The sequence below is a fragment of the Botryllus schlosseri genome, chromosome 11 (genome assembly GCF_051294905.1).
Source record: "Botryllus schlosseri isolate E-star chromosome 11, Bs_hap1, whole genome shotgun sequence".
Classification (NCBI taxonomy): domain Eukaryota; kingdom Metazoa; phylum Chordata; class Ascidiacea; order Stolidobranchia; family Styelidae; genus Botryllus; species Botryllus schlosseri.
In genome coordinates this window covers 19775883-19781969 of record NC_137246.1, presented here as the reverse complement: position 1 = coordinate 19781969, position 6087 = coordinate 19775883, and positions in this window count along the sequence as shown.

Sequence of the window (6087 nt, the reverse complement as noted above, 5' to 3'; positions counted from 1 at the left end):
GATTGCTTGATGACTCGAAATTGACTCGTGAATTTTGCTCCGAGTCACGAGTTAATCCACATTTCTGATACGCCGAGTCAAGTCAAGTCATACGAAAAAAGTGACTCGAGTCAGCCCAACACTGGGTTCCAGGACCATGAATTGTGATGAACGGATCCCCGGTTAATTCGGCACTTTAGATGTAGGATATGTATTTTAATATATTCGGATTAGGGGCCGCCAAGCTCCGAATTTACTGGGAACCATCGGCCTCCCATAAAGGCCGTGAATAGGTCTGGGCGAGATAGTGTAATGGTGATGTGTCCGGCTTCTCGATATGTAGGTCGTGGATTCGATATACGGCCGGGTCATACGGGTCATACTCGAAAATTGGTGTCCGCACCTATCTTGCTCAGCAACTACAGATAGCTTGGAGGAGGAAAAGTACAGGGGTGCAGACTAGATAACCTTACGGTCGTATCGCATCTCCGTCGTCAAAGCACCTCAATGGTGAAGGCGAAAAATAATATCATATCTCTCTCTCTCTCCCTCTAGTACTCAGCTTACCGAATTTATAGGTGGGCCACATTTTCAAAAGGGAAATTTGGTCGCTGACCAATTCAATTCATTGTTAACAATTCCATCATTTCAATACACCAAAACACTGCGATATAATGAAAGATAAGAAGGTGTCGAAACTACTTGGAGTAGTCTTCGAAACCCACCTATCCTATAGCCTAGGCCAGTGCTTTTCAACCTGTGTGACGGTTCGCACTTGTGCGAATGAAAAAATTTGCAGTGCGAATGACGAACATGGTGCGAACGGTGCGAATGAAAATCCCGGATGAGTGCGAATGACGAAGGTGGTGCGAACGGTGCGAATAAAAATCGCGGATGAGTGCGAATGAAAATCGTGAATAATAATTGCTTTTCAAATAAACATAATACGAAATTCAAGGGCAGTGTAACTTTAGTTGTTGCGACGCAATTGTAAAAACTTGTTTAACTTACGACGCACCACTACTCCACTAGTCGTAGCTCTCACAAGCTGTAGTCAATTGATATTTTCGCACTATAATTATTACGTAACCAAAACCCTGGTTTGGAAGCTGGTGAAGTGACAGACATATATAGCAGCCCGTCAGAGGCTGGAAAAATGACGGTAAATTAACTTTCTGCTTATACTTTCGCTAAACAATCATCAATACTTCCGTAATACCTGTTCGATTAATGCTAGGCACAAGGACATTAGTAAATACTATCATTACAGCCTGCCATTTGCAAGTTACAGTAACGCAAAGTTTACCCTTTCAGGGGTTATTAAAGTATAGACCGCAAAGGGTATAATTTTGGGTCGACACGGTGCCAGGACTATCTGTCTGCTCGGCGTAGCCAGCCGAAAAAAGGGGAGGGTGGTTGAAGCAAAAGGGCGGGTTCGATTTTTACCGAATTTAGTAATATACAGGGCCGTAACAGCACTTCGTCAGTCCTCCAAAACGTTGGTCCTGGGCCCCCATATGGTGATAAACCGAACTTCAGTGAGCCAGCGCTAAGCGCGAAAATTCTCGATATTTCATGATAAAATCGGTCAATAAGATCGGGAATTGCATATATATATTGCTATCAATGTCTTGTCCTCTCTGCTCACGTAATGAGTTTTTTTGAGATAATTTTTTCCTGCAAGATAGTATTTGTCTTGTGTGTTTGTCTCGCTGCGATCGTTCTGGCACACTTATTGGAGTCGCATGTTTCACGGCCTGAAACGTTATATGTCTTTGTGCTTCGTGCCGCGGTAATGGCCAACGCCGATATGCCCATTTCTATAAATCTTGCGTATTTTTTCTTGGGGGAAGAGCAGCCAATAATTAAGATATTTGGCGACTTGAAATTGCGCCTAGCGCGAAATATTTTTGAAAAGATTACATACATTGAGTTTCGGGTGCGGCAGTTACGGCCCTGGTAATTTAGCATCAATTCATTAGGGTTAAGTACATGCGTAAATAACGATTATACAACATCCTCGCGTTGACGATTATACGCGTATGATAAGCTTGTCGACGAGTCCGAAAGAGCTGTTAATTAGCGACTTCCTGATCCGTCGTGAACAATTGAATACCCGCGCTTATCAAGGCATCGAACAATAAAATACGCACACTGACCAATGCGTCTTACGTAGCCCCGGCCAAAGTATGGTAGGCCCAAGACGTGGTAGTTAGGCTAGCGATATCTTTCGTATACTAGGCCTATTGCAGATGCAGATTGCAGATTGTGCAGGCCAGCGATGATTTCGTGGGCACCAAGCCAATGAAGATGCGATTGTGTGGACCAGCGATGATATCGTGCACACACGGCCAATTGCAGATGCGATTATTCAAGCCAGTGGAACTAGGCTTGTTGGAGACGCGATAAATCAGGCTAGCAACGATTGCCGAGCGCGCGGCAATCAATGAACTGATCTCGCAATTATTTCAGCGGGAGATCGTGTCACTCGTGTCACGTTACATTTGCAGTGCAATGCGCAATGACGAAAACTAGCTAGTTGGTAACACGCCTTCCGTTATTTGGCCGCGCGCAACACTGATAATTCGACTTATCGAATTGCAACCGAGTATTAGGGTCTGAAGGGCCATTTCAAAAGGATGGGGTTTCACGTTTAAGGAGGGGGCTTCGCGTGTCTAAAGGGAGAATAGCACATTCAGAACAACGTCGACGATATTTTTAAACAGAAATGAATTTCAGTACTGGGCGTTCTTCTGAAAACAGATCCCGGGCCGCAAAAGATGATATCGCGGGCCGCATGCGACCCGCGGGCCGCGTGTTAGTGACCCCTGCTTTAAGACCTGACCATCCAAGCACTAGTTAACTAGTAGAAGGGTTTTAGTGAAATAGCTGAAATCAAAACGAGCGAAAATAGTAGCATTTTTCATGAGACACTTGATAGCTTAAGATACATAGTAGCCAATTTGCTGCACATCTGAGCAAATAAATGTTGTATGTTCATCTTCTTTTTGTATATCTATATTCGGTTAGTTTGTGCGAATGAAATTTATTTTACAAAAAAAGTGCGAATGAAGCTCAAAAAGGTTGAAAAGCACTGGCCTAGGCGATGTAAAACGGAGGCATGCTCACTGAATGAAAAGAAAAAGAAGATAATATTAATGGAGAGGCGACAAACATAGGTGGCATGTGTCGGAAGGCGAGATCGATATGTCAGGTCGTGGTCCGTTAAACTAGAGCAGAGGTCTCAAACACGCGGCCCGCGAGTTCATTCTGCGCGGCCCGCGTCGGCATTTGGATTTTGTAATATTCGGCAATATTTAACCGTCCTAAAACCACTCCAAAAACCGGAAACTATACTCAATTAACGTCAGTATCACATCACCTTCAAAACTTGGCCTGCATTGGAAGATCAACTATTACGTCACATTACCTGTTTATAATGGTAAAACTTGACCCGTTGATGATTTGCGACTGAAAATTGTGATTTGAACTTATGCATTACCTTTTGTAGAATTAGCCTATCGAGCTCGGACTGAATGGGTGATAAAATAAAAATGACTCGAGTTGAGTCGGGTTAAACGTTACAATCAAATAAGGACTTGTGACTCGTATTGCGAGCGTAGCGTATTTAACTAGCTAAGTAGGCCGGTATGAAGGCCGATATTTTATATATAAAAAAATTCAAAAATATTGGAAATTCAATGCGCCGTGTTTCAATCTCAAGAAATCGGCGACTCAAACGACGATACGTGACAGATTTATCATCATTGGTATATTAGCAATTTTATCAGTTCAATACACCACAGAAATGCGATACAATGAAAGATAGGAAGGTGTCGAAGCGATACTTGGAGTAGTCTATGAAATCGGACACCCACCTTGGCCTAGGCGATGTAAAGAGGAGGCATGCACAGTTGCACACTGAATGAAAAGTAAAGAAGATAGTATAGAAAAAGGCAAGCGACAAAAATGGGGTGGCATGTCATGGAAGGCGAGATCGATAGGTCAGTCGTGGTCCGGTAATCTTGAGGATGGACTAGTATTCATAGTAGTAATTGCTTGCATTTCGACTTGAATATGGACATGCTCGTCGACTGTCGGATAGCCGGTGGGATACTGTTCCACACATCAGGTCCGGCATATTTGATGGAGCGATGATCTTTTCGGTCGATCATATGATATTTAGACCAGTGGTTCTCAACCTTTTTCACCTCGCGGACCGGTAAAATTTCAAAAGATATTTGGCGGACCTTGAAACCTTAAAAAATTGAAATCAACACCAAATGTAATGTATCCAGCCGATTTTCTGCAAGTATGGTACTAGAGCAGGGGTGGCCAACCTTTTTGCTATTCACGGCCGCATTTCGATTACTTATACGGCCTACGGCTGCATCCAGGACATAGTCGCAATGAACTAACTGGACACCATACCCATTTTAAAGTGTGCACGTCCAAGTCCATGTCACTTACTGGGGAACAACAGACTAATCTACTTTTTCATGTAGTCTTACAATAGTCATCGAAATCGCGACATAGTGGTAATGTTATGAATAACAACGGGGATCGGTTATGGTCGCGCCATGCGCGGAAATGTTTTCAGATTCACGAATGAATTTCGTCATTAAAATTCGTAGTTTCACATATTACTATGAAATATTGATCCTTTCTCAACCAAAGTGATCAGATCCATCGGTAGAGTTGATGGAGGGGGTGTTTTCGAAAATTTAGAGCAAATGGATGCATCTTTGGGTGGACCAATTGTTAATATAGTTACTTTGGGCCGTGTTGTCATTTCGTGAGGAGCGCATGATTCCAGATTGTTATTTCTATATGGGGTGCATCATTTTCCTCCGCTCTTCCCATCTGTACTGTGGGGCTCAGATTGCAACCGGCCCTACGACTAAAATCGAAAAATGAAGTCGTACTGAATCGCGCGTAGCGCGATGAAAATTTAAATATCAAATAAAATATCTCAAAAGTTCGAGAGTAAATTCGTAAATTCAATTTTCATGTTTACGGCCGCCGACACATGCTAATTTAAGTGCGTGTCCACGGCCGCGCAAATTTCCTTCTATACGACGGCAGGTTGGCCACCCCTGTACTAGAGAGTGAAATTGTGAGGATTTTGTTCGTAATTAAATATGTTTATGATGGTATTCATTTGATTTTACGGTAGTGTCTGTTGAGTGCTGAGTCGAGGTAAAATTGACTTGCCCCGATAAACATGGCTAATTTTGAGCCACCGGCCGTGCATGAACCGACCGGGCAAATTGGAATAACATTCTTATTTCTGACAATATCCAGAGATGAAGCGTTTTGGAGTAGAACCAAGCACCTTGTCGAGCTATCTTGCTGATTTCCCACTACTACCAGACGTAGCCTGTTACGAGTCCAATGCCCTGCAAGAGAACGCCTGATTACAGCGATACCTGGCAACCCACAAAATTAATGAATCGAGAACGAATGATCGTTCGTATGGATTGCGCGGTTAGCGAGTCAGCTCTTAGTTAGCGAGTCGCTCACATCTCGTCACCGGAGACAGCTTGAACTTTAAGTCAAATCGAACATGTTTCCGGGCCTAATTTACCTCACTAAGTTCTGCATCAGTTTAAAATTTGACGTTTCATTTATTTTTTCAATGGACAAGCCTTCAACATCTTGCATCTTGAAATTAAGGTATGAAATCTAAATATACCTCGCGGACCGGCGGTTGAGAGCCACTGATTTAGACGACGTGAACGTTACCCTTGGAGGACGAGTTTACTGAGTGAGCATGCAGAGAAACTATATGCTTCCTGCATAACAATCTACATCTACTGGACTAATCTGCAACTCTGCATCACGTTTATCTTTCTGAGTCTAACTCTACTTCAAATGTCCATAGCTGCAAAATTATAACGCGACGGCTTTAACGATGTCGTGATGCATTTATACGATCACACATTTATACGACACACTATACCAAGTAGGCTAACAATAATAATTTTATTCAAATATATAAAAAGGTATTTTTTTTCGTGCTGGGCGTGAATTCACAATAGTAAATCACATTTTCATGATGTATATGAAATGCTAGTCTACAAGGCCTCGTTAAATAGCGCCTATTCG